This window comes from Prionailurus bengalensis, chromosome B1 (assembly GCF_016509475.1).
Source record: "Prionailurus bengalensis isolate Pbe53 chromosome B1, Fcat_Pben_1.1_paternal_pri, whole genome shotgun sequence".
Classification (NCBI taxonomy): Eukaryota; Metazoa; Chordata; class Mammalia; order Carnivora; family Felidae; genus Prionailurus; species Prionailurus bengalensis.
Genome location: NC_057344.1, coordinates 133,177,905 through 133,196,555, shown reverse-complemented (window position 1 = coordinate 133,196,555; position 18,651 = coordinate 133,177,905).

The window sequence follows — 18,651 nt, the reverse complement described above, 5'->3', positions numbered from 1 at the left end:
CTGACTTTTAGCAGCGCTCGGTTGAGCGACGTCGACTTGGGCCAGTAGGGCTCGCAATGACATCCCGCCCTCCCGAAGGCCTTGACACTCGGGCCAATGAGGGGGCGCCTGGGCGTTGGGTGGGATCCGGAGATGGGGTAAGTCCGTCAGCTGGTCGAGGAGGGGTGCGTGTCTCTTGTGGCAAGGCAGCGGTAGTTGTGACAACTGGAAACCGAGAACGAATGCCAACAGTTTTTCTGGGCAAGGAGGCTTGAAAGGCATCTGGTTATACTGCTATTCTTTGGAAAACTCACAGAGCAATGTTCTTCATGACTGAACAGGCGTCTTGTGATCCCTTGGGAATGTCGATTCATTCATTTGACAAGTATTTCCATGTTTATGGAGGACCTTTTGTTTGCCAAGCACTGTGCTAGGCATTGGCGCTACAATCCTGACACAAATAGACGTGATTTCTGCCTTCACAGAATTTACAGTCTAATGAGGAAAAGGAAAAACAACAACAACAACAACAGGTAAACAAGCAAATAAAACAATAATCACGTCAAGGACGGAAATAGACAAACTGTGGGTATAGAGAATAAATACGAGGTTGATATTAGATAGGGTTGTTATAGGAGAACTTTATAAGAAGCCATCTAAACAGAGACTTGAAGGGTGAGAAGGAAATCAATCAACCAAGGAATCTGAAAAGTGATGATTGTTCTGGGCAGAGAAGAGAGCAGCACAAAGATGTGAGGTCCTACATTTTGAGGTTTTGGAAGAACAGAAAGAAGGCCAGTGTGGCTCTAGGAAGAGGGAGGGGGAGAGCAGCATGACATGAGTTGGGTGATATAGCCACAGGCCAGACCATGCACCTTAGAGTTGTCATTACATTTTCAATTTACTGGGATTCTATTGAGGCCTTTTAAGCAGGAAGTAAAAGGATCTAGTTTAGACTTTACATCACTTTCCTTAATATGTAGAGAACAAGCAGAATAGGCTATTGGGGAAACTGTTTAGGAGACCGTCTCAGATGAGATTCATCTGGCTTACACTATGGTGATATCACTGAAGGTAGAGAAAAGCAGAGAGATCGGAGAATTCAAAGGTAAACTATTAGCTTGTTTTGACATATCAGGTATCCTGCTCCTGGGCAATTGTTCTGAATCCAGTTCATTGAATACTCTGTTTACAGAGTGATTCACTGGTGGCCCACAAATTCTAGTAATGACATTGAGGATTATTATGTTGGGCCGAAATTCACTTTTCATGGGCTTCCTGGAATTTTCTTTCTTTTGTTAACTTTTTAACAGAAAGTACACACACTCCAAGCTGTGTATACAATTCTATGAATTTTCACAATCTGAACACAACTTGGTATGCTATCCAACAAAGATAAAAGAAGAGAACAGTATTAACATGCAGGGACCCTATCATACTGCCTTCCAGTCATTGTCTATCCTGCCAACAACATAGACTTAGTTTTGCCTGTCTTTGTGCTTGACATATAAAATCATAAAGTTTGCATTCTCTTGTGTTTGGCTTCTTTATTAAACTTTATGAGATTCTTCCATATTATTGCATATAGTTGTAGATTATTCATTTTATGCCATTCTGTGAATATACCACAATTGATGAATTCATTCTTTTGACAGATGTTAGGGTAGTTTCCAGTTTGGAGCTATTACAGATAGCACTACTATGTACATTCTAGTGCATGTCTTTTGATGATGGCCTTTTATGACGATGGAGCATTTTGGTAGCTGAGGTTTAATTTTTTTTAATGTTTATTTTTGAGAGAGAGAGAGAGAGTGTGTGCGTGGATGCGCGAGAGGCAGGAAGGGGAGGGGCAGAGAGAGGGGGACAGAGGATCCAAAGCGGGCTCTGCGCTGAAAACAGTGAGCCAATGCAAGGCTCAAACTCAAGAACGGTGAGATCATGACCTGAGCCGAAGTCCACCGCTAAACTGACTGAGCCACCCAGGTGCCCCAGGGGTGGCCGAGGTTTAAATACAATGAAGTTATTTTTGACTGTTCAGCAATAAATGTAGTATCATGTATTGCAATATCTCAAACATTTGGACCAGATAATGAAAGACTTCACACTCACAAATGTGAACATTTTGGGCAACAACAAGAACTGTCAACTTGGGAAATTTTAAGTTTGGAAGTCTAACACGTTTTGAATTTGCTTGGCTTTTTGACCTTCTTTTTAAGCTCTTGCAGACTGCATGCCCAGCATTTGAGAACATCATGACTTTGCTATATCCTTTTTACTGTAATACTCTATAATCCACAGTCATGTGATAAACAAGATCAGTTAGGCTGCCCTGAAGAATATGCATATGTTTGATGTTATTGCAGTCCTTGGAATTACATTTGAAAACCATACCATTCCATATCTTACCACAATTGATAACAAATAAAGCCAGTAGTTCCTTTGAATTATAAACTTCTGCTGTTTGAATCTCCGAAGCATAGCTAAATGTAGTACAAATGTACATGTACTCGGCATGAGGGATCATTTCATAATGTCCAAAAGAATCAAGTTGAGTTCCTTTGTATTTCACTTTATATTTCAAAGAAGTGAACTGGTTGATAGTAGCAACTATCAGGAAATTAGACCCAAGATGGGTCATGAGGCTTTGGGTAAATGGGTGGCAAGGGGGCTTATAAAATATCAAGTGAGGACGGATGAGTCTTGAGTAAGCCTTTTGAGATTTGGGCTAATGAACCACCAACATGGAACTGTTAAAAGGTAAACTGATACATATTAAGCATTTTTAGAGTTTATTTGAGCAAATCAATTGGAATTGTGGAGCTCTGGACAAGAAGTGGTTAGGAGTGCTCCAACAATAGGAGCTAGAGACAAGATTTCATAGATAAGAGAGGAAAGCAAAGCAAGAAAATTATTTGGCTCTAGCTTAAGCAACTACTTTACTTGGGGGAGTTTAATTTGCTGTTTGTGATTGGTTGTCCTTAGGTTTTTATTTCTTAACCTTCAGGCAGTACAGACTTAAGTTTTGATTTGCTAGAGTTGCTAAGGAATTAAAACCACCTCAATCAGAAAAACAAAACAAAACAACTTTTTTTTCCTTGTAATTTATCTTTTGCCAGTTTAATTTTTAGGTCCCCAGCCAGAGAACCTAGGACAGTAAAGGGAAAACACTATTCTTCTCCTACTTCAGAATCAGCAATTTTTCAGGTAAGTATCTGTATGCTACTTTTGGCCTCATGCCTAAAAGGGGCCAGGAGTACTGGGATGTATTTTTCCACAGTGCAGCCTGTTCAATCCAGAATTGCTAGCCCAGATGTCCCTTCTCTGTATCACCAGAATGATATCCAAAACACTGACATAAAGAATTTTTAAGTTTTGTCTTTGGACCCAATTAAAACTTGCAGCAATGATTTTATTTTGGAATAAAATATAACTGTTGCTTTTTTTTCCCCATGTGTAATTTATCTCTACAGATATGGAATAAGTAAGCTTCATCTAGTACCAGTTGTATCGAGGGGTGCCTGGGTGACTCAGTCAGTTAAGCGTCCAACTTTGGCTCAGGTCATGATCTTGTGTTTCGTGAGTTTGAGCCCCACGTCCGGCTCTGTGGTAACAGCTCAGAGCCTGGAGCCTGCTTTGGATTCTGGGTCTCCCTCCCTCTCTGCCCCTTCCCTGCTCACACTCTTTCTCTCTCTCTCAAAAATAAATAAACATTTAAAATTTTTAAAATAAAATTAAAATTAAAAATAGTACCAGTGGTATAGAGATTTGAATTATTTTTCTATTTCCACCTCTGACTTTTCTATTGACCTTATTTAAGTATTTAATTTCACTATGCATCTTTCTTATAAAGGGCTGTTATGAGGAAAAGTATATTTTATAAATGTAGGAAAGCTTATAAACAAAATTGTACTTTATTATTTCAATCACAAAAGCTCAGAATCAAGGAAATGAAATCTGGTAGTTGTTAGCACCATTTGCCAAGTATTTCCTGCTCTCCACCACCTAGGCAGCTTCTGGCCCCTAAGTAGGTGATGCTATGGGAAGCTGGGGTACCTGTGACTAGTCCAGGTCAATGAATATTTAAGTGGAGGTGATGGTGTTTCTTAGTTGGAACATTTGATATTCTTCTGCAAGACCCTCCAGGGCCACTTCTGTCTGTCTTTGCCACCAACACTGTTCTAGATCATGTCTGCTCCTTCAAGCTGGATCCCTGAGTGACTATGAAGAGCATAATTCTGCTCCATGATGGCCAAAGAGCATGAGCGTGAAACAAACCTTCATCATTTTAAGCCACTGATATTATTGTTACTGCATCTGGAGCTAATTGAACGTATCAGCCTATCCCAACTGATACAGATAGCAGCTCTGATTTAAAATCATTTGGTTCTGTTTTTCTTGGGCAATTTTTAGTGTTAAGCTTTTCAATAACTATTTGTGAAATTCCTGCTGTACATCAAGTACTATGTACATTAGGTTTATACCAAGGACTGAACAATGTGAACATGATCGCTCCTCTTACGAAAATTGGGAGGAAGGAGAGTAGACAGTACACATGCACCTACGTATAATGAATGCTACAATTAGAAAGTATGTCGTTTTCTAAATATTATCCTAGGACTCTTGTGGCTCACATTCTCCTTTCTGTCTTTGTCTCTCTTTTAAGTTAGGAATTATTCAGTTGCTGAATGTTATACAAGTCTACCTAGAAATAATAAGAAAGAAAAAACAAATTTCTGACTCCTGAGAGGTGTTTTGGAATCAAAGAAAATGTACCTTGCTTAGGTCTGGAGCCTGGACTCCAACATTGCTTTTGACTAGTGTGTGGCCTCAGATAAGTAGCTAACTTCACTGTGCCTCTGTTTAATCAGATATAAAATAGCACTAAATATAACCTTTCCTGGCCAACTTACATAATTGCTGCAAGAATTAAATTAGGTAGAGAATGTAAGTGTCCCATAAAAATAAACACTGTTATTACTCTGAAGATTTTACAGTGCATTGGAGGAGTCTATAAACAGCTAGGCTAAATATTAATAATAATAATAATAACAATGAAAACACTTGGTCCACCTATTAAGCAACATATAAACAAAGTAATATGACACCCTTCTAGCTGTGGGAAATGGTACAGAATAACACAGTGAAAATTATAACTTCAAGAATCTAAAACTCAGTGTTTACTGGTAAGTAACATCTGCTAATGTACTGTCATTCAGATATGTCTGAAACAGGCCAAAAATCCCCTTGTAATCTTCATAAAGAATATTCAATACATTTCTTGTCAGTGGCATGGACTGAATGTGCAAATAACCAGCTTTATACAAGTGGATAAACAGAAAAATGCACGCAGTATTAAGAAAAACTGCCATTGTCTTCAAAAGCTGTAATCAGAAGTGTGTATGCCTATAACCTATAGAAATGGTATCTAATTTTCTAAGCTCATTCCTCCTTTCTGAGTCTCATTTAGATTAAAGTTCAGAATCTCAAGGTAACATTGTAAGAGATGATGAAAGGCACACTTGTCACTGGTTGTCAGGCAACCAAAAGCATGAGTTATTGGCATGAACAAACACACCTCCTTACTTGCTAGAGTGGGTGTAGTGCTGACCTGCTCTTCTATTGGTCAGTTTCTCTACCAATAGCAGAAAGGAAAGTATTCTTTTTTCAGCTCATTAGCATACCCTGGGAAAGTACCCAACTGTGTTTCTTTCTCTGGCAGTGTTAAATATAGACTTTAAAACCAGGGTTAGCATTTACCACTTAAAAAGTTACTTTGGCTTTGGGTGATCTAGATTTTATATACAAAGACCCTCCAGAAGAAGTTTTTAAAACTCAAATAAACTAAGAGCATATAATGGTTATGCTATAGAAAGAAAGCAAAAGACATTTGTTTTCTTGAATATGCTTTAATATAAAGAAAATAGGAATTGACACTCCAGCTCCCAGGTTGAAACCAGGAAAGCTCTCCCCAGGTCACAAAGAAAAACAAAAATGGGGTTCCCTATCCCTACCTTTGCATAGACTAGGGAACAGTCAGGCAGATGGGACCTGGGAAGAGAGCAGAGTTACAGCACAGGAATAAAAGGAAGGGGATCAAGAGAGGGACATCAGCCTGCTCACATGAGGGACTACCATATGACTGAAAATGTGACTCAATGAAAACAGTAAGGAAACAGATGCTTAATGCTCTTTGGTGATAAACTGTAGATAACTGCATAATGCAAGGTTACATAATATTTTCTACCTGTTCTCTCTTTCCCTGATTGCTCCCTCCTCCTAACTAATCCTACACCATTGATATGTATTTTTAATCTAATTGCCATTTTCACAAAGCTTCAGTAGCTCCCCATTGCCAGTAGGGGGAAAAAATCCTGAGCTTCTAAGGCTGGTATTCAGGCTTTCCTTCCTCAAACTTATGACCCACTAATTCCCTAAGTGGACACTTAGTCCACCCAAACACATCATTTTCTAAACCTGCCATGAACAATCTTGCCTCCTTGCTTCCTTGCCTTTTTTATTTAAAGGCCAAACCTTTTCTCCTCCTACTTTTCTTAAATCTTCAGAACTGGGAGGATTAAAGTGAAGATTTGCCATTTGATTATTGATTGCTGTGCTCTTATTGAAGGACCAGTATAGAGTATCACTTCCTGCTACAAACAAAAATAATAATTGCTAACTGTATTAGGGCTCTCCAAAGAAACAGAACCAATAAGGTGCATGTGTGTGCTATGTATGTGTGTGTATGTGGTGTGTGTGGGGAGGGAGCAAGCGAGAGCGAGAGCAAGAGCGAGAGAGAGAGTGAGATTTAAGAAACTGGCTCACCATATGAGGGCTGGCAAGTCCAAATGTGAAAGGAGGGAGCAGACCATGGATATATTTGAAGGAAAAGTATTCAAGGCAGAAGAAAAGGCAAGTACAGAGGTCCTGCAGCAGCGTGCAGAGACCCAGGGAAGAAATAATCTTGTAGCACAAGTCCCAGGGCAGTCTGGAGGCAGAATTCCTGCTTCCTTAGGTGATGTCAGTCTTTTTTTCTTAAGACCTTTAACTGATTGGATGAGGCCCACCCACCTTATGGAGAAGAATCTGCTTTACTCAGTCTACCAATTAAATGTTAATCCCATCTATAAGTACCTCCACAGAGACATCTAGACAGATGTTTGGTCAAATATCTGGGTACCCTGGCCAAGTCAAACTGACTTAAAATTAACCATCACACTAATACGTATAAATGTTTATTCTGTCCAGGCACTGTTTTAAATACTTTACATGTATTAACTCTCTTAATCTTAACAACCCTATGAGGTAGGGTTACTATTATCATCCCCATTTCACAGATGAGGCACAGAGAGATTAAATAACTTGCCTGAGATCATATAGCTTATAAGTGACAGTGCTGGAACTTGAATCCTGGCAACATAGTTCCAAAGTGTGTTCATTTTTTTGTTTTTGTTTTTTTTTAATCTTTATTTTTGAGAGAGAAAGAAACAGAGTGCGAGCAGGGGAGGGACAGAAAGAGAGGGAGACACAGAATCCAAAGCAGGCTCCAGGCTCTGAGTGATCAGCATAGAGCCAGTGTGGGGCTCGAACCCACGAAATGTGAGTTCATGACCTGAACAAAAGTCAGACACTTAACCCACTGAGCCACCCAGGCACCAGAACAGCTTGTTCTTAACTACTGTGGGATTTTCCTGTCAAGGAAAAGAAAGTGAAAGCTGAACTCATTGATGCCTTATCTGTTCTTCCCACTGTCCCCATAGACATCTTTGTTTCTCTACCATTAACATCTATCTGTTAGATGTCAACTTTTTCCAGGACATTTAGGTATGTCCACACAAGAGCCCTTTGATGTAAGTAATATTGTCCCTACTTTACAGATAAGTAAAATTTGAGGCACTGAGAGGCAAGTGGCTTGCCCTAGGTCACACAATATCGAGTGGAATAGCTGGGATTTGAACCCTCAGTCTTCAAATCATATCACCTTCCCACACTGTCTGTTTATAGTTCATCAATATGTTAAATATGTTCCTACTCATCTCTGTTTTGAAATCTTTAAATTGTTTTATCAAAAATTGGCTTTGCAGATTACTCAACACAAATTAGTTTTCTGTTTTGACATGCTCCACAAGTGAAATACACTGTACCTATGAACATAAATTTCTGACTACTTCATGCACTAGGAAAGAACATAGATTACAGCTAAAGTAAATGGAAAGAAAAGGGAATAAAAGCATTTTCTGTTTCACCAGGTACAGATTATATAGTATCATCCACTGGGGGCCTTATGTGTTTAGAGAAAGCACAAGGGGAGAACACATCACTTTGAGGGACTGAAGTGGGAGAAAATGAGCAGTTAAAGCAGAATATAAATTGAATCTGAGGGCGGAATTTACCTAAGACTAGCCAGCTGGCACGGGCTTTGACTGGGAAGGAAAACAGAAAACAGAAATCATCCATTTTGCAGTGTTGGCTTGCTTCCCTGGAATTAGGTAAATTTACTTTCCATCTGCTTTTAAGCAACTGATGTAGAAAGTTCTATTCCAAAAGGAGGTTGATTTCCTAACAGGGCCCATGAGAAGGCAGAGCAACCTGCAGGTTTACTGTAGATAAGGATCATCATAGAGTGGTGTTGCCAACCGAGGACCTTTCGCCTTTGTGTTTTTTTATTTGTTTGTTTGTTTTTTTAAAGTAGGCTTCCTTGGGAGCCTGGGTGGCTCAGTCGGTAAAGCAAGCATAAAGTGTCTGACTTTGGCTCAAGTCATGATCTCATGGTTTCTGAGTTCAAGCCCTGCATCTGGCTCTGTGCTGACAGCTTGGAGCCCGGAGCCTGCTTCAGATTTTGTGTCTCCCTCTCTCTTTGCCCCTCCCCCGCTCATGCTCTGTCTCTGTCTCTCTCTGTCTCTCTGTCTCTCTTAACTCAAAAATAAATAAACATTAAACTTAAACATTAAAAAAACCTTATAAAGTAGGCTTCATGCCCAGCATGGAGCCCATCGTGGGGCTCAAGAGATCAAGACTTAGGGGCACCTGGGTGGCTCAGTTAGTTAAGCATCTGACTCTTGATTTCAGCTCAGGTCATGATCTTATGGTTCATGGGATCAAGCCCTGTATGGGAGACGTGTCTTGGGGTTCTCTACCTGTCTCTCTGCCCCTCCCCTGCTTGTTTTCTCTCTTTGTCTCTCTTTCTCTCTCTCTCATCTCCAAATAAATAAATAAACTTAAAAGAGAGAGAGAGAGAGAGAGAGAGAGAGAGAGAGAGAGATCAAGACCTGAATGCTTAACCAACTGAGCCACCTCAGTTGGAGGGAAAAGGCCCAGAAATCTTTTTGCCTGACTGGAAGTCAATGTGATCAGGATTTTAGAGCTGAGAGGTATCATTGAATTTATTTCCTCCTCGTCCTCTCCCCTTCATTTTTCAGAGAATTAAATGCAAACTCTGAGAGGTGATAGGAGTATTCTCAAACTCACAGAGCTACTATAACTACAACTGGAAGTAATTATAGGCCAAATTTCCAGCATCCCTGTCAAGTACTAATTGAATCTCTTCATATCATATGCAATCACAACTCCTATGAACAGGCAACAAAGTCAGAGATTCTAGCAAGGACATGCCAATCGGCAGAAGAGTTTTGCAAAATTAGATATATTTCTTCTGCAATACCTGTAGGAAAGACACCAAGACTATACGTAGGATTAACTCTGGGCAATTTTGTGAAGGAAGCGAAATGTAAATTCGGTGACCTCATACTTGCCTCTTCTGAGAGGCTGTGTAATATAGTGGTGGAGAGTAAGACTCTGGAGATACCCAGCCTGTTTGAATTCTGGTTCTACCATTTATGAACTGTGACTTTAGGCTAGTTTCTTAACCTTCCTATGCTTACTTTCCTCATGTGTAAATGGAGATGGTAGTATTTCTCAAATCATTCTTTCTGGGGGAATTAAATAAACTAACATGTGCAAAGTCTCTAGAGTCATTCTTGACTTAAAATTTTTTTTAATGCTTATTTATTTTGGAGTGAGAGAGAGAGACAGAGCATGAGCAAGAGGGGCAGAGAGAGAGGGAGACAGAATCTGAACCAGGCTCCAGGCTCTGAGCTGTCAAAACAGAGCCTGACACGGGGCTCAAACTCATAAACCATAGATCATAACCTGAGCCAAATTTGGACGCTTAACCGACTGAGCCACCCAGGCATCCCCATTCTTGGCTTTAGATAACCTAGTAAATGTCAGGAATTTGTATTATTCCCTGCCATTGCCTAAAACACCTTATCTTATTCTGGGCTTGCTTGTCTCTGGCATTGTCCCCTGCTCACAGAATGTCTCTGTTCTTCCTCCTCTTCTCCTTTAAAACTCTCTCTCCTTATTTGTTCAATAAGTGGCTGTTCACTCACTCAAATAATACTTATGTAGTACATCCCCCTACATACCAGAAACTTCGGAGAGCTGAAGATACAGCAGTGAATGAAACAGACAAAATTTCTGTCCTCATGGAACATACACTCTAGAAAAAGGAACAGAAGAGAAAAGTAATATATTCTTTGCTTTCTGTAACAATGAATGGTCTGTAGAAAAAATAACAATGAATAATGAGATAGAGCAGGGAAAATGTGCTATTTCAGGTGCGAAAGCCAGGGAAAACCCTCTTAGAGCCAGAAGTACTTGGGAGCAGAAACCACAATAGAAGGGAGGGAACAGACCCTGCATGTATTTGAAGAAAAAGTATTCCAGGTAGAGGAATGGACAAGAACAAAGACCTTGCAGCAGAGTGACAGGGAAGCCAACATGACAGGCGCATAGTTAATGAATGAAATTAAGCAGGAATGAGGCTGGAGAAAGGCTGGAATCTGTAAGGCATTATACACCAAGATAAGAAATTAGGATGTTATTCTCATAAATGAGAAGACCCAAGGAGAGAGAGCAGAGGAGTGTCAGGAATGTGTTTGTGATTGAAAGGGATACTCATGTTGCTGTGCAGAGAATAAACTGAAGGGGCACCAGGAGTAGCAACAAAGAAACTAGGTAGAAAATTCTTGAGGTGGAGCTGAAGAAGAATCAAGAGTTTCACCTTGGGGATGTTAAATTTCTGACACCCAGTAAGCATACAATGAAGATTTTGCTTAGGCACTTAAATGTATTACCTGTTGTTCTAGGGAGCTGTCGAGTTGAGAGACACAAATTTTGGAGTCATCGGTCTGTGCATGGAACTGAAAGCCGTCAGGATGAGATCACCTAAGGAGTAAGTAAAGATGGAGAAGAGAGGAGGCTGGAGGCCAAAGCATGCGATTTTGCAGAATGTAGAAGTTGGAAAAAGAAAGATGATTGAGCAAGGAGACTAAGAATGAATAGCAATGAGGGGCACCTGGGTGGCTCAGTCAGTTAAGAGTCGGTCTCTTGATCTTTTCTGAGGTCATGATCTCACAGTTTGGGAGCCCAAGACCCACGTTGGGCTCTGCGCTGGCAGTACAGAGCCTGCTTGAGATTCTCTCTCTCTCTCTTTCTTTCTCTTTCTGCCCCTCTCCCACTTGCACATGTGTGCTCTCTCTCTCTCAAAAAATAAAATAAAATAAAATAAACAATAAATAAACTTAAAAAAAATTTTTAAAAAGGAGTAGCAATGAAGTCTGAGGGAAACCAATAGAAAGCAAGAGAAAGGCAATAAAGAAAATTTCAAGAAGGGAGATGTAAGCAGCTCTTTCAAATGTAGTTAGTGATTAAATGAGATGAGGCCTTTGGTATGCAACAATAGATAAATAATAGATATGCCTAAGCCCAAAGTCAAGAGACAGAAGTACACTCTGCATCACATAAGTATGTGCATGACTGTAGTGTATATTACCTGAATTTAACTGTAGGTTAACTTTAAACTATTAAATGTAAGTTGCTCTTTAGTTGTTGGTGGCTTCTGACATTTTACATCTGTTTCCTAGTTCCCAACCAATTCTATCTTTATGATAGCTTATCTCCAATTCTCTTCCCGGCCTCACATGCTATTGCACTACCAAGGGCAGAGCCTATTTCTTGACCCTTGAATCTGGGCTGGCCTATGACTGCTTTGACCAATAAAATACAGGGAAGCAACAGTCTCAATTTCCAGGCCTTTAGAAGACTGGCAGCTTGTATGTCCTGCCTCTTGGAAGTCTGCCATCAGGTAAAGAAGTACATTAATCAGAGACTACTCTGCTGCCAGAAAACAGGTTTTTGGTATATCTTGCAGATAACGGATCACTTTCATATGTTTTGTAGAGTTCATATGTCTGCATTTTCAATTTTTTTAAGATAGTAGATGCAAGATTTTGTTTATCCTTTCATCAGTTGATGGACATTTAGGTTGTTTCCACTTTGGGGCTATTATAAAGAATGCTGCTACGAACGTTCGTGTGCAAGTTTTTATGTGGATTCGTGTTTTCATTATTTTGAATATACACCTACAAGTAAAAGTGCCAGGCTATATTGTATGGTAGCTACTGCACATCTTTGAGTCTCTTTCCCTAAGATAATTTTTTTTTTTTTTTGACATCTGAATCTGTGACACAAAATTTAGAGGACCAGGCTTCCCTGGAAAATACAAGTCATCCATCTATTCAGAACACTGCATGTTGGGGGACTGCAAACATAGAATTCCACCATTGGAAAGCTCATACCTATCATAGAAAGCATAAAAACAAAAAACAAAACAAAACAAAAACCAGAAAGGAAGCTAGGAATAGAAAATGTGGGTCCAAGGGAGCCTGGGTGGCTCAGTCGATTAAGCCTCCAACTTCGACTCAGGTCATGATCTCAGTGTTCGTGAGTTAGAGCCCTGCATGGGGCTCTGGGCTGACAGCTCAGAGCCTGGAGCCTGCTTCAGATTCTGTCTCCCTCTGTCTCTGCCCCTCCCCCACCTCTTAAAAATAAAGTAAGACATAAAAAATTTCTTTAAAAAAAGAAAATGTGGGTCCACCTCTCTGGAAGCAGAAAAGAAAATAGAAGTGAAAATTACCTAAATACTTTGGTTCTCACTTTGCGACATGGTTTCTGTTGCTTTCCTCAGCAGCTCTTCTGGCCTGTTACACCCCTCGGTGTTCACTATTCTTGACTCTCTTGACTCTACTTCACACATCGTGTGGCACAGAACAGTGGAGCTGATGTAAAAATCTCAGATCTACTGAAGCCTTTTAAGTGTTGGTGCAGAAAGAGCTCAACCTGATTAGCTCTTAGGGAATGCTTTTAAAAATTCCAAATTCCTAGAGAGGTAACCACAGGCTTTCCCCTCCAGGGTTTCTTTATCTTACCACTAGTCTCCTTGATCTTTTCTTAAAGCCTTTTTTCTCAACTCCCTTCATTTCCTTCACATTTATCTTCACTTGTTCCATCTTCTGCCCCAGTAGAAACTGAAGGACTAATGCTGACAGCTGTAGCAGGAGACGTCTGGACTTTTGTGTCACTTTCTATCTTCTGCCGTATCTTTTAGATATGAACTTACCTCAGTTCAGTTATATTGAGCAAATGTTTGTGGAGCAACTCCTGTGCCGGACACTTGCTACAGTGGAGCCTGAAGACACTGAAATGAATAGTTTCTGCTTCTAGTATTTCACAATTTTGGCAGTCTCCATTCCTTTCATTTATGTTGTGACTCTAGCTGCTTAAAGTTTCTCTATACACTTAGAATAGCTTGCACAGAGATAGTAGTTACAGGTGTGGGAAGTAAACTGAATTGATAATCAACCTGGAATCTGTTTTCTTCCTTCCACCCCTCTTCCATCCAATCTGTGTCGGATACAATAAGAATTATATATTTGGTCTTTGCCCCCAGCTCCTGACACAGAGTTCCTAAATCCCTTGGAGCTTCCTGAGTGGTAAGAGTCACTTCCTTTGTCTAGTGAAATGACTCTTGGTGGGCCCCTAGATAGATAGCGTCAGGCCAAGACTTGATTTGAGGATTGGAACTTTCAATGAAACTCCCAACCTCCAAGAGGGGGAGAGAGGCTGGGGATTGAGGTAATCACCAATAGCCAATTATCTAATCAATCATGCCTAGATAATGAAGACTCCATAAAAACCCAAAATGTTGGAGTTTGGAGAGTTTCCAGGTTTTGAACACATGGAGATTCAAGAAGAGTGATATACTCCATTAGGGATTGGAAGCCCTATGCTCTTTCTTCATACTTTGCCCGGTGGATCTCTCTTCCATCTGGCTGTTCCTGAGTTATATCCTATTATAATAAACCAGTGATCTAGTAAGTAAAATGTTTCTCTGAGTTCTGTGAGCTGCCCTAGCAAATTAACTGAGCTTGAAGAATGGGTCACTGGGACCTCCCATCTATAGCTGATTAGTCAGAAGTACAGGTGACAAGCTAAAGTAGGGGCAGACTTGTTGGACTGAGTCCTTAACCTGTGGGGTCTGTGCTAACTCTGGGTGGCTTGTGTCAGAATTGAACTGACTGGTAGGACACCTACTTGGTGTCCAGAGAGTTGGAGAATTAGTTGGTATGGGGGAAAAACCCTTACACATTTGGCGTCAGAGTGTTGTGAGAAAAGACTCACAGATTACCTCAGAAATGTGTGACTAGTGATAGCAGCCATTACATTTGTAACATTGAGACTAAGCTAATAGGAAATTAGCCCCCCAAAATATCTTAAATCACATATCTCGTAAGAGACTTGTAGTCAATGTATATAAAGAATTCTTGTAATTCAATTATTTTATTACTAAAATTACTATTATTTACTAATTATTACTAATTTTTAAATAATTCTTGTTATGAAAATTATAAACATTATAGACATTCCCCCAAAGAAAATATACAAACCACCCATGAAAATCTATCATGAAAAGATGCCCAACAGCATTAGTCATGAGGAAAACTTAAATCAAAACCACCATAAGATACCACTTCACACCCATGAGGATGACTATAACAAACAAAATGGACAATAACAAGTGTAGACAAGAATGTGGAGAAATTGGAAACTTAGTACATTGCTGGCAAGAATATAAAATTGTGCAGCCACTGTGGAAAACAGTTTGACAGTTGCTCAAAATATTAAACATAGAGTTACCCTCCTTAGCAGTTCTTAGATATATACCCAAGGGAAATTAAAATAGATCCATACAAAAGCATGTACATGAATGTACATAGTAGCATTCTTTATAACAGTCAAAAAGTGGGAACAACCCCAAATCCGTCAACTGGTGAATAGGTAAAGAAAGTGTGGTACAGCCATACAATGAAGTATTATTCAGAAAAAAAAAAAAAAAAAGGAATGAAGTACTGAAGGGCTACTACATGGATGAACCTCAAAAACAATTCTTAGTAAAGAATCCAGTCTCAAAAGACCACATATTGTGTGATTCTTTTTATATAAAATATCCAGAATAGGCAAATCTTCACAGACAGAAGGTAGATTTATGGTTTCCTAGGGCTGTGGGGGAATTTGGGGGGTAAAGGAGAATAAATGCAAGTGGGTGCAGTGTTTCTTTCTGAGGTGATAAAAATGTTCTACAATTGATTGTGGTGATGGTTGTACAACCATGTGAATATGCTAAAAACCATTGAATTGTGGACTTTATATGGGTGAATTATATGGTATGTAAATTATATTTCCATGAAGCTGCTTAAAAAATTATATTCGGGGTGCCTGGGTGGCTCAGTTGGTTGAGATCAGTTGGTTGACTCTTGATTTCAGCTTAGGTTACAATCCCAGGGTCATGGGATCGAGATCCAAGTCAGGCTCTGCGCTGACAGCACAGAGCCTGCATGGGATTTCTCTCTCTCTCTCTCTCCTTTTGCTTTCCCCTGCTTGCACTCTCTCTCTCTCTCTCTCTCTCTCTCTCTCTCTCTCAGCAAATAAACAAACAAAAAAGATATTGGCCTAACCCAGGGAACAGAACAAGGTGTGCAAGAGGAACCTGAAACAAGGTCAACCTGACCCTTCTCAGCATATCAATTTCACTCTGGGCTAGTCAGTTATATAAACATGAATCAGTAGTAATCAGAGAGATGCAAGCTAAAACATTCACAGAGGTATCAGTTTACACCTCTCAGACTCACAAAAAATCAGAAATTTGGATCTTGCCAAGGGTTGGAGAGGTGGGGGAAAGGGAACATACTGTTCTCCACTGTTGGTGGGCATCTACCTGGTGCAGCCATTCTGGGGAGTGATCTGGCATAATTTAGTATAATGAAAATGTATTCTGTGACATAGCAATTCTGCTCCTAGTAAATATCCCAAAGAAATTTTCACATGGGTCTGTATGGGATCATGGACAACGCTGTTTCCTCTATCATAGCCAAAGATGGAAGGGAATTAAGTCTACATCTTAGGTGCATCTCACAGGTGCTCATCCCTATGAGAGTAGACAGGTAAAATGTGATCCACACACTGGAGTCTAAAGCCTCTGTGAGTAGCATCAGGTTAGATGTAGGCACAGCTTCCTTGACAATTCTTAAATACACAGAGCTGAGTGGAAAAATATAAACACCAGAAGGAGATATATGATGTGATACTGTTTCCATAAATTAAAAAATTTGCACACGGGGCACCTGGGTGGCTCAGTCAGTTAAGTGACTGACTCTTGATTTCGACTCAGGTCATGATCTCACAGTTGGTGAGATTGTGCCTCTGTGCTGACAGGGCAGAGCCTACATGGGATTCTCTCTATCCCTCCATCTCTCTCTCTCTCCCTCTCCCCACTGCCTTGCACCCTCTCTCTCTGCCCTCCCACACTCCCACACTTGCGTGCTCTCTCTCTCTCAAAATAAATAAATAAACAAAAAAGTGCACACAGAAAACAATATATTTTGCAATAGTACATTTAAAAAGCCCACTCAAATAAAAGTAGCAATTAGTTCTGTGCCTGCAGTCTCTTCCTCCTAGAAGTTCTAAAAGGTCACAATTTATTGAGCTAGAAATGATTTAAAAATATCCAGAGTAAGACTGTAGGAGAGATTCCTGCCTTGTATAGGAGATTTTATCAGATGACCTAAAGCTACATAGGCCCAAACAACTCTTTCCATAGGATAACAGAGGTTGCAACATTATGGCCACATCCTGAGATGATCTAGTTCCTTTACTATTTTAAGGATCAGTAGTCAGGGGAGATTTCTCCAAGACAGGATTCATACTTTGGTTCTCTGAAATTGAAAATGTTTGGTTTTGCTCTGAACTGAGGTTGAACCATCGATTCCACCAAGTGCAGCAATGTACCATAGCTCAGTTTCCTTAAAACGAACGTACCCCTTGCTCACCCCACACCACCAGTTTTTGCATCTTTCTGCCAGTGGCTCCTAGTATGCCCTCACAGACCTTGTCTGCCTAATGTTAAAGTGGACTAAGCCAGGTTTCATGCCAGACAAATTTGGTTTCATCTCCTGGATATTCATCGTTTATAGCCGATTGTTCTTGACTAAGTCATTTAACTTCTCAGAGCTGTTTTCCCACATGAATTAGGGAAATAATAAAACAAGTCAGCAATTTCTAAGTATTTTCTATGCAACTACAAACATCCAAGTTACAGCTCAAACCATATCCTAGTTATTATGTATATTCTTCTGTTAATTTTCTTTTTACCCAAAATATATTATGCATAGCTTTCAATGTCAATATAGATAAATAATAGGTGTCAGGCATGTGTGGGGGCAGGAAATCTCTACTTCATACTCAATTTTGTGGTACACAGAAATCTGCTCCAAAAATAATCTATCTTTTAAAAAAAATGAAAGTTAGGGGCGCCTGGGTGGCTCAGTCGGTGGAGCATCTGACTTGGGCTGGGGTCATGACCTCGCAGTCTGTGATTTTGAGCCCCGCATTGGGCTCTGTGCTGACAGCTCAGAGCCTGGAGCCTGATTCGGATTCTGTGTCGCCCTCTTTCTCTGCCCCTTCCCTGTTCATGCTGTCTCTCTCTCTCAAAAATAAATAAACATTAAAAAAAGATTTTTTTAAAAATAAACAAATAAAAGTTGATTCAACAATATGATGAATAAAATACATGTTTTTTTTTCGGGGCGCCTGGGTGGCTCAGTCGGTTTAGCGTCTGACTTCAGCTCAGGTCATGATCCCACAATTTGTGAGTTCGAGCCCCATGTCATAGGGCTCTGTGCTGACAGCTTGGAGCCTGGGGCCTGCTTCAGATTCTGTCTCTCCCTCTCTCTGCTCCTTCCCCACTCATGCGCATGCACTCTCTCTCTCTCTCTTTTTCTCTCAAATAAATAAAATGTTTTTTAAGAATTAAAATACATTTTTTTAAAGTTTATTTATTGATTTTGAGAGAGAGAAAGAGAGAGCAAGTGGAGAAGGGGCAGAGAGAGGGAAAGACAGAATCCCAAGCAGACTCTGCAAGGGACAGCCTGATGTGGGGCTCAAAAAAGGTAAAATCATGACCTGAGCCAAAGTCAGATCCTTAATCCACTGAGTGACCCAGGTGCCTCTGAAATACATGTTAAAGAGTTTCACAATATAATCATTGTTATTGACTCTAGGATTGTACGTTAGATTGTATTACCAACATATTGTTTTCGTATTTAAATAGTACACTCAATGAGAGAAATTATCTTAATATGAACATTTAATAAATAATTTAAAAAATCCATTTTATTTTATTGATTCTTTTTTAGTACTCTGCACACACAACATGGGGCTTGAACTCATGACGCCATCGAGAGTTGCATGCTCTTCTGATTGTGCCAGCCAGGTGCC